The sequence below is a fragment of the Notechis scutatus genome, chromosome 8 (genome assembly GCF_049901735.1).
Source record: "Notechis scutatus isolate UNSWTSFEM ecotype Mainland chromosome 8, rNotScu1.2, whole genome shotgun sequence".
Classification (NCBI taxonomy): domain Eukaryota; kingdom Metazoa; phylum Chordata; class Lepidosauria; order Squamata; family Elapidae; genus Notechis; species Notechis scutatus.
Window position 1 is genome coordinate 1,338,397 of NC_142016.1, and position 13,726 is coordinate 1,352,122.

The window sequence follows — 13,726 nt, forward strand, 5'->3', positions numbered from 1 at the left end:
TGTTTGACCATTCTGATACATAGTCAAGATCTTTTTGTAGGGTAGCAGTATTGTCTGTGGTATTGAACAGCTTTACATCATCAGCGAAAAGAACGCAATTGCTCTTAATATGATCACAGAGGTCATTTATGTAGAGTATGAAGAGAGTTGGTCCTAGAACACTGCCTTGGGAGACACCACTATTGACAGGTACAGAATTTGATAGGACGCTCCCAATTTTGACCATTTGTTGTCTGTTTGCCAGGAATGCTTCTATCCAGTTATTCAGTTGTCCAGAGATACCATAGGATTTTATTTTTAGGAGTAGTTTGTCGTGTACCACTGAATCAAAGGCTTTACAGAAGTCTATGTAGATTGCGTCTATTGCTTTGCCCTGATCGAGTTGTGTAGTCCATATGTTTTTGCAGTGTAAGAGTTGCAGATTGCAGGATAGTTTTTTTCTGAAACCAAATTGTTTATTGGAGAGTAGGTTGTTTGTCTCTAAGTGGAGGATAATGAATTGATTAATAATTGATTCCATGACTTTATAGGTGACGCAGCATAAAGAGATTGGTCTGTAATTTTCAACTAGGCTGGGATCTCCCTTTTTGAAAATGGGGATGACCGTGGCTAGTGACCATAGGTTTGGCAAGGAGCTGGTCCTGAAAGATTTTTCAAAGATTATGCTTTGAGGTTCTGCTATGGCAGTGGATAGCTTTTTTAGGAAGTAGGCACATATTCCATCCGGTCCAATAGATAGAGATGGTTTTAGATTGCGTAGTGCTTTTTCAACATTGTCTTCTGTAAAATTGATATTTATTAGATCACTGTAGTTATCTGTGGTTCGACTAGGAAATACTGGGCATGATCCATTGCTGTTTACAAATACTGAGCCAAAGAATGTGTTAAAGAGGTTGGCTTTAATAGTGTCGTCATTGCAGTCTTTACCATTTGGTCCTTTCAGGGGTGGGATGGACCTTGAGTCTTTTAGTTTGTTGTTTACAAAATTGTAGAAAGTGCGGGTGGAATTCGTGCGTAGAAGGTTTTCTTCTTGTTTAATGTGATATTTGGTGCATTCATGACCATAGTGTTCACTTAATGACTGCAATTGGGGGGGGGTTGGATGCGGAGTTGTGGGTTGTGTGACTTTCTTTTGATGCAATCAGCTCAGCAGTTGTTAAAGTAGCTGAGTCTCCTCCTGGGATCCAGGCAGGAGCGCCTTCCCTGGTGTCAAGACTTCACCTGAAGAAAGTCCCCATCAGGTTTTCCCTTTCAAACCTGCATCACTACACAGCCTGAGAGCTTCTACTGCTCAGATTTGCTAGTGGATCCCTGAAGAAATGCACGGACTGAGCCAGGCCCAAGAGGCGAAGAAAGCCTGGAAAACGCTTCACCCCTTTCAAGGAGATTAAATCCCCAGGGATGGATGTCAACTTCACTTGGCTCTAAACTCTTTACTTGGTGGAAAAACTCCTTTCTCCAATCTGGCAAAATGGATCTCCCTCATTTTACAGGGATCAGTTCCCTTCTTTAACCCTTTTGGATCTACTCTAGTCTTCCCCAGACCGCTACCATTTCCATGGGCTTCCAGCACTGCTGATGGGAGTTGTAGTCCCAGCACTCTGAGAAGGGTGACTGGAGCAGTCCATAGCCAACCCCTTTCAAATCTTGGCATATTGATATTTTTTTCCCTTCCAAAGCATGGAGAGAACCTATCAAGGGGTTTTGCTAAGAATCAGCTATGATTTGATGGCACATAATGTCGGATTATGAATCTGAATAACCCAATCCACAACCTAACCAACTTCAGGCTTGACACCTAATCAACCAATCAATCAATTAATCCCTTTCAAAGATAAGGCAGCTTGAGCCACGATCTCTCAGCAGAAATGCTTCAGGAATTAATAATCCACCCTGGAGGCAGACCCCACCCACACTTCCTTTATGGAAACCTCTCCTGGGGGGAATGAGGGGGAGGGTTGCAAAGCAAAGATCGTGACTATGAGGGGAGTCAGCTGTTGCATTATGCCTATGCCCCCACCCACCCTGCGACTGACTGCCAGGCTGGCATGGAGAGGGAAGCAGGGGCTGCTGAGGGAATCCATAGGAACCCCGAGGTCCTAGAAAATTCAGGAGGGGCCAATCTGCTGCTCTTGTTCATTGGGACCTTGGGGTAAAAGGCTGAACTGGATGGTGCCCAGCCTCTTTCTCTGCCTCTCGGAGACAGTGGGCACCTGTGGGGACTGTGGGGCAGAATGAAGCTGCCTCTTCAGGTGGTGTGTGTGTGTGTGTGTGTGTGTGTGTCCCCTCCTGTCCCACCTTGGGGAGGAGGCAATGGGAAGAAGGAGCGGCTGGCTCTCAAGAGGACAGAGAGAAGACAAAAGGCAAAAGGTAGTGATAAAGGTGCTGATCTGGAAACCAGGAATTCTAGGTCCGGCTCAGACATGAAAGCTCAATGGGTGGCTTTGGGCCAGTCCCTCTCCCCCAGCCCAGCCACCTGACAGGGTTGTTGTGGTAAGGAAATTAGGAGGAGTAAGGTGTGCTGGGTACGTTTGCCACCTTGACTTACTTATAAAGTAATAGAAACAGAATAAAAACTAAACAAATAAATAAAATAAGAGACACCCATTTCACCCCTTAACCCAATACTTAACATCTTTCAGAAAAGTCCATAAATACACCTCTGGCTGTATTATTTCAAAAGCCAAATTATTATAGCTATTATAGAGCCTCTCCTGAAGAATACTCAGCAAATGCTGCTCAGTTCAAGTATTATTGTCCAAATACCATACTGGTTCCAAGCTAAAGCTGTTTTTTGTAAACTAAATGTTCTGAGGTTAAATAATTGTGTTGGTGGCTTTGGGAATTCTATTGTTATACTCCTGATGTTCCAATAATTATGGGAAAAACTTTTGCCAGTTTATTCTACAATCTCTGTATTTCAATATGAAGTTTTACCATATTTTCCAATTCTTGTGTTATTTGGTATTGCCACATTTAAAATTTGCTTTTCTCCCACTGTTGTGTTGTCTTCATGTTGCATTCCAACTGTCAGTCTGTTTGAACTTGTAAGTTCCAAATGATAATTTGGAAAACAAAATTGTCACGTTATTACTTTAAAGCTGCAAGAAAATTGATCAGCCAGAGTGGGGGAGGGAGGGTCCTTTGCGTCTTCAACATTGCAGCTTAATGTGGTGAGTAAAGCTGCCCCACCTTACTAAAACTCAATCAAGGAGGACACTGGAGCCTAATAAAAGAGCCAGGGCCCCAGCAACAACCTGGGGCAGTGGACCAGGATCAACGGATGGTGCCTTTGTGCCCCAGCCACCCTGCCCCTCCCTGCGGGCTGGTGCAGAGTGCCAGAGCTGCCAGGCAGCACAAAGATTGCTTGCAATGGGTGTGGGAGGGGGGAGGGGGAGATTGCAAGCCCAGCCATTTCAGACCACGCAATAAATCAGAAGAAGAAAAGTTGAGGCACTAATCTGGGACAGAGCTGGATTCAGCTGAGAAAGAAGCGGGGAGGAGGGTCGTACCAGGAAAAGGGAAGGTTCAGGAGAAAGAAGGAGACAAATGCTGCATTCAGGCCAGTTCTTTGCCTCTCCTGTCTGGCCCTGGCGCTGGGCTGGGCTGGAGGGGAAATTTATGGCTCCTCTTTTCAGGCTCCCAGGGTTGTGCTTCCTTCCTTGACTCAGACTGTTTTACAACGGGCACTTTTAAGCTGGCCCAGAAGATGCCCCAGGAAATGAATAGGCTGGCGCCTCCATGAGCATGGATTCTGCTCCACCACCACCACCCACCCCAGGCCTTGCATCTCCTGCCCCAGCTGAGTGTGGAAGCCCCGTGGCATCCAGGTCACACAAGAAGGAACCAGGTGGGGAATTGGAAGCTCTGCTCAGGAGCTGCTCTTGGATGGACACACGCCTGGATAGTGTGCGCCCTTCTAATCAAAAGATTGTCAAATTCATACGATCTCTTTTAGTACTTCGTTTTTTTCTATATGTGAAATTATAGGGGCTCCTCATTCTCAGATGGTTCTCATCTCAAAACTTCTTCTCACCTTTTCTCAGTTTAACTAGAAAAATGTAGTTCTCCTCTTTACGATCCTCTTTGATTCTCTCGCCTTTGTGCTGCTTTATTTTGAATTGCCTTTCCCAAATTTAATCACTCTTTTTTATTAAAATGGTGACTATGACTAAACCATTCAGTTTGGAGGGAACCAAGCCACTTGCATCACAATTCAGTTCGGAGGAGATGAAGTGTGGCAAGTCTCCAAAGAGAGACACTCGATCAGAGGCCAATGGGCCCAAAAATGCTTCTTGGAAGAGGATGTTAACTGCTAAAACTTCTTGTCTGATGAGCCCTGGAGATGAGAGAAAAGTCATCAAAGGAGGCCAGGCGCTAGGAGTTGCAAACACCTGGCAAAAGAGCATCCTGCTCCTTAGCGCATTCGTTCTGATGGATCTGTTCAAAAATACTTCACTTGCTGGAGAACTGTGCTAGTTATTTGATGCTTTGCTGGCTGAGGAACTCTGGGAGTTCCCAGAAGTTCCAGCAAGTGCTGGCTAAAGTTGCCTAAGGTTGGACACCCCTGCTCTAAATGTTGATTGATTATGTGCCATCAAATCATTGCTGACTTGTAGCATCCAAATAGATAGATTTTTCTTCAGGCAGCCCTTCCGATGGGGCTCCCGTTGCCACTGCTGGTCGCCCTTCTCTTCTCTCGTCCCTCCCATCTTTCCCAGCATGAGACCCTTTTCCAAGAGAGCGAAGTCTTTCTATTGAATCACTATGTGCCATCAAGTTGGTGATGACGACTCTTAGCCTCCAGGTAGGTAGGTTTTCTCCCGGGTGATCTGTCCCCAACCAGGTCCTTCAGACCTTCCAATGGGTCCCCACTGCCACTTGAGTCCACCTGCCTTCCTGCTTCTCATCCTCTTCTTATCTCTCCTTCCACTTTTCCCAGCCTTCCTTAGAGAGCTGAGTCTTCCCACAATCTGTCCAAAGCGGGAGCGTTTCGACCTGTGGGAACGTTACATCAGGCCTAAACTTCACCATTTTTAAAATGATTTTCCCCGCTGTAGTTTGCGTTTAGGTAAAAAGACGGAAGCTCTTTTTGCCCCAGATAATACTTTACGGATAAATAAACCTGCACCTGTCAGACAACAAAAGAAAGTTTCATATACTTTTAAAAAGCTCCAAATGTATCCAATAAACCAGAGGTCTCCAAACTTGGCAACTTTAAGACTTGTGGACCACAAGTTAAAGTCCACAAGTCTTAAAGTTGCCAAGTTTGGGGACCCCTGCAATAAACCAGTAAATGTTTTAAGTAAAGCAGAGAAAGTGGAACAGTCACTGGCAGGGCAGCTTCATCCGTGGAATTCAACTCCTGGCCACTCAGACGATAGACAGCAAACAGGCAGGAGGCTGGCGAGAATCTTCTCCCCAATACCAAGCAGCCCATGGCCTCTTTTAGCGTGAGGAGCTGACCGGTCCTTTCCAGCCCATTGAACACATGGGGTGGGGGGGGGGGGGCACTGCAGTGCACTTGCTGGCATCCCCCGACTTCCAAAGTAAAAGGAGTCATAATTGACTATAGGAAGCCAAACAACTCATAACATCTCTGCCTAAACAAGATTATTATTTTTTAATTATCCCACCTTTACTATTGTTATAAATAACTCAAGGCACATATCTAACACTGTAACTCCTCCCCCCGTCACGATTTTCCCCACAAGAATCCCCTGAAGTGGGTTGAGAAATAGTGATTGGCCCCAAAGCTCCCCAAGCCGGCTTTCCTGCCTTTTAGGAGATTCTGGTGGTTTTTACATGAAAAAAATTCACACACACACACACACACACACAATGTTTGAAGCTTTTCTGACCACTGCAAGATCACACCAAAACTTTCCCGATTGCTGCTTTTCTTTTCTGTCCGTGACCCTGACCTGGCTCAGACCTACCCATCAAATGAGAAAGAAAACAGAAAGGCCCTTCTGTTTCCTTCCCTTCCCCTTTTCCTTTCCTTTCCTTCCCTTCCCCTCTCTCGTCTTCTTTCGCTTCCTTTCCCTAGTTGCTTGTTCATGGCACCTCTAAAGAGATGCTTCACCTAATTTTAAGTATAACCCAAAGTATCAAGTGACCCATAAGCTGATGACTTTTCCCCACAGGAAATCTTTTCATTTCTAAGGGTTCACCCAGCCCGATCCTACAAGGTCCCTTCCAATTCTGTTCACCTGTCAAAGAAGTGTGCAGCACATGGCAGCCAGGTGAAAGGCTGTTGGCACTAAATATTTAAGGCAACATGGTTTTATTTGGCAAAACTGCCTGAGAAACTGAAAACTGAAACCCTCACTGTCAAAGAAAGCGAGGCCATCACTCAGAAGAATCCATCTGTCAGGTCTCTCCATGTTTCTCCATCTCTTCTACACTCAGCTTCATTCAGTCAAGTGATTCATTTACAGCAGAAAGTAAGAGGTGCCCACATGGCTGTCATCCTTGTGAATTCAACAAATAAACCATATTTTTCCATTTTAATTCAAAAGAAAAGACGTGATCTAAAAGTAAGATTTTACGCCTGGGCAAGAAAAATCAAATGCAGATTAAGGAAACTTGGCTCAACTGCAGTAACTGCAAGAGGGACCTTGGTCCTAGTGGACAATCACTTGAATATGAGCCAGCCATGTGCGGCAGCAGCCAAAAAAGCCGATGCAATTCTAGGTTGCATTAACAGAGGGATGGAATCAGGATCACATTAAGTATTAGTACAGTATTACTGTCAGCCTCAAGATATAAAAAGCCTCAGTGAGACCACACTTAGAATACCGCATCCAGTTTTGGTCACCATGTTATAAAAAAAAAAAGTTGAGACTCTGGAAAGAGTGAGGAGAACAGCAACCAGGATGATGAGGGGACTGGAGGCTAAAACATATGAAGAACAGTTGCAGGAACTGGGCCTGGCTGGTCTAGGGAAGAGAAGGGCCAGGGGAGACAGGAGAGCAGCCTTCCAGTATTTGAGGGGCTGCCCCAGAGAGGAGGGAGGGGTCAAATTATTCTCCAAAGCCCTTGAGGGCAGGACAAGGAACCATGGATGGAAAGTAACCAAGGAGAGAAGCAACCTAGAACTAAGGAGAAACATCCTAACTGCGAGAACAATCAGTGGAACTCCTTGCCTCCAGAGGTTGTGGATGCTCTATCACTGGAGTCTTTTTAAAAAAAAAGAGTAGACAGCCACCTGTCTGGAATAGTATAGTCTTGCTTGAGCAGGGGGTTGGACTAGCAGACCTCCAGGGTCCCTTCCAACTCTGTCATTCTGTTATTTTTTTAAAACTTAAAATTCTGCATGGATACAAGATTTGCACAAGCATAATAATGTCAGTCCTTGTATGATTCATCCTAGATATAAAATGAAGAAATCCTTTTCCCAGTATGGTCATTATCCCAAGTTATTTTAAGTCAATTTCACTTTTTAATACAATTTTCAACATTCTTACGCCAGGACTGCCCCCTCCCCCCTCCCCTCCAGGAAGTCCCAAGTGCTCTTTTGCAGCTTCTGACATTTGAATGCAACCCACCAAATTATGGTGGTTTTTCATCCTTTTAACAAGCAAACAGTAAAACAAAACAACACTCAAATATTTAGGAGAAGGAAAAAAGCAAAAAAAAATACCACAGGGCTCTCCTCCAGTGACATCACCTGTGCACCCCTTGTAGAGGCCAAAATAGTCCTCTGCTGGACAAGGCACCCCAAAATCGTATCTCAACATATAAAGACAATTGAATGGCAGGAATATATTCAATAAAGTTATCAATTTCCAAACAGCAGAGAAATAAGATTTTAATACAGAACAACCATAAAAAATAATGTAGGTTGACAATGAAAACAAAGAAAACCTCTTCTAAAAAGGAATATTGTATGCTCTTGAGAGCCATTGAAAAAGGAGCCTGTTTTATAGCAGGCGATTCGAAGGAAAGGTGAAGAAAATGAAACACCTTTTGACAAGAGTCCAGATCCAGGGAGAAGGCACCATTCCTGGTCCTGGAGACCAGTTCCTTGGCGATAGGCTGACCCACAGAGCAGCTTCTGGGCAATAAACCCAGGTCAGGTTCACACGGTGCAGGGTAGGCTTTCCAAACCTGATGCCCTGCTCTAAAGACCACCCCTTCTCTTTGGAATCCAGCCCTAAAATTAGCCGAGAGCCAGGGCAGCTTCCTCCCTTCCTATGGATGGCCATAGCGCTCAGGTTCTACCTTCATGGAATTTTTCAAGGGTGCATTCAAGACTATGTTAGATACAATGATGGGATGCAGGCGGGATGGGACATGTTTATTTCATATTTACTAACTGAAACATGCCTCATGAAAACAATATAAAACAGAAAGTACAAAGTACTGCTTCAACAGTTGATCAACTTCATGAACTCCCACGTATTGCTTTATTGACAGCAATTAAGAATCAATAAAGCTGCATGTGTGAGTTCATTGCCAGCTTTCACAGTGCTTTTTCAGCTCCCCTATTAAGCCTATAGTCCTGGGGTTCTCTCAAGATGTACCATCCAAAAACTACCCAAGTCAAACCATACAAAGATTTTCTCTTCATCAATCAAACTCTGGGGGGCCAAAGATTGGTCTATGCTCAAAATATGGAGCTAGACTTCAAAAAGAAAACATTTCATACCTACCTTTTCTGGAAAAAAAAATCAGACTCCTGGTCTTGGTTTAACTTAATTTTGGTTGGCTTGCTGGGCATTTTCATTTGCTTTATTTTTCACAGTCGGACGTTGGAACCTCATGCACAGAAACTGGTAGTTTGCAAAACCTTCTCAAGGTCTTAGCAACTACATTTCATTCATGAATTAAGCTGCTGTCTATCAATCAATCAAAACTCAATTAATCCCTCAAGGGATCTCGGTTTATATTCACAGTGGTCAGGGGATATAGAGGCAGCCTAGATTTGTCCTAGAAAGGATTACAGAGCCTGGACTGAAGGGTATTAAACCGGCCAAAATGATGGCTGTGATGACACTTTGTACCTGCATCCCTTCCAAAGCACAAAAAGAAATGGCAGAGCTCCCTTTGTGCAGTCACGGCCACCATCTGACCTTTCTGACCCCAGCAGAAGAAAACAATTCCTGAGCAGTAAAGAAGGAAATCTGCACGTATGTAAAATCCAAAGTACTGTCACCAAGAAATGCTTTCCCTTACTTTAGATAAGACAAGCAGGTTGCAGCAAGCTGCATCCATCTTATAAGAAGAAATAAAATCAGTACGTCATACAGATGACCCAAACCATATACCATACATCATTTGCATCACATGATGGTGTCTAACACATCTTACATGTCTCACGTGGGACAATGTCATGATTCAACTGACATCGTGGCTTTCAAAAATTGCCCACAGAGAGAGAGAGAGAGATGGATAGGCCGTTCCTGATCTGAAGGGTTTTTTAAGTACCACCATGTTGGTGGCAAAATGACGCTTTTTGTGGTAGGCGGAGCACTCTTACTGGGTGTAGAACCGAAGGTAACTTAACCAATCCCTGCCCCCCACCCCCCACCCCCGAGGACATCTAGGGCATCCGTGTGTCTTTCTCAGGCCCTTGGTTGGAAGGAGTTTTCTCCCCCTGCTCATGTTTTCCCTTCCTCTCCTTTTGAACACCCTGAAGACTCCACTGATATTCAAACAACCTTCCCGAAAAGGCAGCCCGTTTCTGAAACCCCCATTCTGAGGAGTTGCAGGACCCCCTCCAGAAAGGACCAGGCAGCCCAATTTAAAGGACTGGACCCAGGAGGATCCTCTACTGCCGGTAGGTCTCTCCCCTTCTGAAGCCACCTGCTTCAACTATTTTCCTTACCGGCTACTCTGACCACCGCTCTCTCTGCTGGATCCAGAACGGAATCTTGACTCTTCCGCTTCTTCTGCTCGTGGAGAGGTAAGTTCCAGGGCAAAGTGTCCCCTGGGGGGCAAGGTGAGAGGCTGCCAGAACGCTCACTGCGGTAGGACCGCTCGCTCTTGCAGGAAGGCTCACTCCGGTAGGACCTCTCGCTGAGAGTCTCTTCATCAGAGGAAGACATGGTCCCAGGGAGGAAGACCCCGGTGGGCCCAGAGGGGCTGCTGAGCCTTGGAAACCACCCGCCTGTGGAGAGAGAGAACAGTCAGAAGGCCGGAAGGAGGAAGACAAAGGTCGTTTGCCATCCCAGCAGCGGCTGCTACACCCTTTGCAATGCTGGGGGAGGGGAGGCCATCTAAAGCACCCATTGTCTGTTTGTTTAAACCAGGGGTGTCCAACCTTGGCAACTTTAAGACTTGTGGACTTCAACTTCCAGAATTCCTCAGCCAGCTTTGCTGGCTGAGGAATTCTGGGAGTTGAAGTCCACAAGTCTTAAAGTTGCCAAGGTTGGACACCCCTGGTTTAAATGGTTTATATAGGTGCCCCAACATAGGTGTCTCTATCAATGAACAGGAGATTAAGAACCACAAGACAACACAATGCAATTTAGCAAAATAAAATACACAAATAGCCAAGGTCCAAGAACCTGCCATCTTCATAATCTACGATAAAACAACCAAACAACCAAACAATAGAAAACAAGTCTTGCTTAGTATTCTGGCCCAAATGGGAAGGGTGCTCCATTGGACAGGACCTGGGCAGAGAAAACCACAATTCCTGGGTATCAGGCACGAAGAATCAGGATCACATATACTCCAGGTCAGAAGATTTATTGCCCAAGCCCATACACAAAGATCAACTAATGGCCAAGACTAAATTGGTTCAGCGGGAGGGCTGCTGCCTTTGGATCATTTGTGAATATGTAAGGATTCTACGCTGAGTCCTGCCTGCCCTTCTCCTACCCTGGGTCCCATAAGATGAACAGAAGGGATCCAGAGCAACCCCCCTCCCTTTGCCATTGGGGCAGATGTCTGCACGTGAACTGGCCTGCAAATTGTTGTGATGCACTTTTGCCATTGTGGCACACTTCTCAATTGACCCTTCCCAGGCAACCCAAGACCCAAAGAAAAGCTCTATTGCCTGTCACCTTCTAACTCAAGCAGAGCTACACTCTTTTCCAGACAGAGCCCTGTAAGGGAGGGAATGCCAAGGATCGGCCTTCACAGCAGGGATGAACCATCAAACTGACCTCCAGGCTGCACCCAGAAGAAAGCATTCTGGCTGAATTCATTTCACAGCCCTAATTAAGTTAATTAAACTGCTACTATATGGATTCTCACTAGATGCCCTTAGTTGGGGTTAACTTTGCTTGGTGTGTATACGTGTGGTTTAGCATGCCTTCTGGATCCAGGCCATTTGGCTGTTTCAAGTTTGGTTGTATTGTGTAAAGCCCACAAATTCAGCAAGCTAAGTGTGTTGCTTGAACATAGCCTCTCTGTGCAGAAACAAAAAGGCCTTAAGGCTCTTAAAGACACTGCTCCAATTATTGTGCTAATTAATGACCTTGTGCATTTAGCATCTTTCACACTCAGGCTGCCTAGATTCATTATCCAGGGATGATTTGGGATTGATCAAACTTATCCAGGGGTGGGATTCAATTTTTTTAACAACCGGTTCTGTGGGCGTGGCTTAGTTGGTGGACGTGGCTTGGTGGTCATGTGACTGGCTGGGTGTGGCCAACTCAATATCACTCACATCGAAGCACACATCTCCTTGCCAGGCCTTGCATGACTGTGGAGATGCTGCAACAGTCGTAAGTGTGAAAAATGGTCATAGGTCACTTTTTTCAGTGCCATTGTAACTTTGAATGGTCACTCCACACAAGCAAAGTACCAGCAAAGGAGGGGAAAAAAACTCCAGAGAAGTTCCAGAGACAGGAAGTCTAGTCCTGCCAAGGACGTAATAAGGGTTAACGGAGAGGCAGTTTCTGTAAGCAACACCAGAATGTTGCCTTCCTGCTTTCTCCTTACAGGATTAGGCCAGTAATTTCCTCTAACAACCGGTTCTCTGAACTGCTTAGAATGTTAATAACCTGTTCTAGCAAACAGGTGTGAACTGGTAGAATCCCACCCCTGAACTTATCCCAACTATAAAGGGTTGAAAGGGAATTTTGCCTAGGCAGGAGGTGGAGCTTCATCCAAAGATAATTTTTCCCCTCTCTCATATTACTTGAATTTGGGATTGGAGAATGATGGAGATTTCCCCCTAGTCCCGTTTAATTCAGAAAAATGCAGGATTCCAAAGAAAGTTTATTCAGGAGGCGTCCTTAGGATGACCTCCTCTCTCTCAGGAGGCTTGGACTGCAGGTGACAAATTGATGCAACTGGTGGAACCATGGTGAGGGCCCAGAGGCAGCGCTTATGGAAAGACCTGTGCTGTTGGGTCGAGCTTAGTTCCTGGTGGCCGCAGCCATCCAATTCTCTTGGGCAACAACTGAAAATGGTTTGCCACAGCTGTCTTCTATTTTTTTTTTTAAATTGTCTATCTCGGTTTTCTGGTGATCCCTCATTCCCACTTAATTTCCAAGATGGGAGAAGGATGGCTTAGAGTGGCCACTTTCCCAGAATCTCAATGCAACTAAAAGATTTAATGCCTCCTCCGTGCTGTCCGGGTACAGAATCAAAAGAACAAGAGGAGACAGGTGGGAACCTGTCAGGTGAGCCCACAGGAGGGAGGGGCAACTTACAGAGTGGAAATGCTTTCTGGAGGCTGAGATAGACGCCGGAGAGGTGACATTCACAATGTAGTAAAATATATTAAATAAGGCAGAAGTGATTCCTCCGTAATAGGCAGAGACCGTATTAAAAACAGGCTTCTGCAAAGTGGGCTGATGCAAGCTCAGTAAAGAGTATATTTGATGCCTTGCAAATCTCCTCCAGGCAGGTCCTCTCCACCCTAGGAGGTCCTTTCACTCACTTCCGGACGATTCAAGCCTTCGTTTTGCCCACGGAACCCAAGTGGGCCAGGAAGCCACAGTTTTCATTTGAGAGCAGTCGCACCCCAGACTCACATCGGGGTTTAAGCAGCGGGTGCAGAAAGACCACTCATCCAAAAGGAGCCACCTACTGAGCCACCGTTCACATGAGACGCCAGACCAGGTCATTGCAGATCCAGTGGCTGCTTTGCCCCGAGTGCTAATCATTTTAATCATTGCTATTATTTTGTTTAACCTGTATGGGAACACAGCCCACAATGCAGGAAGTAGATTCACTCAGGAACCAAGTCCAGGCTCAGAGTCCCTTGTTGGGATGGCCAGCCATATAAATTGGATAAATGAATGATTACGTTGTGGAAATGAGCCTCTATGAGCTGCTGATTTGCTTTTTATCTATATCTTTCTGTAGCCTCTACAAGGAGATCAAGAAATCAGGCACAGCGCCAGTGGCACCGATCCATTAGGACTCACCTCCCCCCCCCCCCAGTTCACAAAAAAAAAATCAGCAGGAGGAGAATTCTTGCTCTGAAATGGGCTTTGAGAGGCTTCCCAGTTCAGTGTCAGCTCTGCCTCCTTTCAGGACAGTCTCCAGCAGCTTTGTTCTCAGCTAAGGCAAATTGGGGCAGGAGGCGGGGGGGGGGGGGACAGAGCTGCTGGGACAGGAGGGATTCTTACAAGGCGAGGCATGCCCAGCTCTCTGCCGTGGGTGGGGCAACTAAAGGGGTGCACCCCAACCACACACCTGCCTCATAGGCTACAATGCAGGAGGGGATGCAGCCCCCAGTGCTTCACAGGCCTGACGCACACCAGGAAGCTGCTCTCTGGGGTGCTGGATTTCTTGACGGGGTCCCTCATGCCAGAGA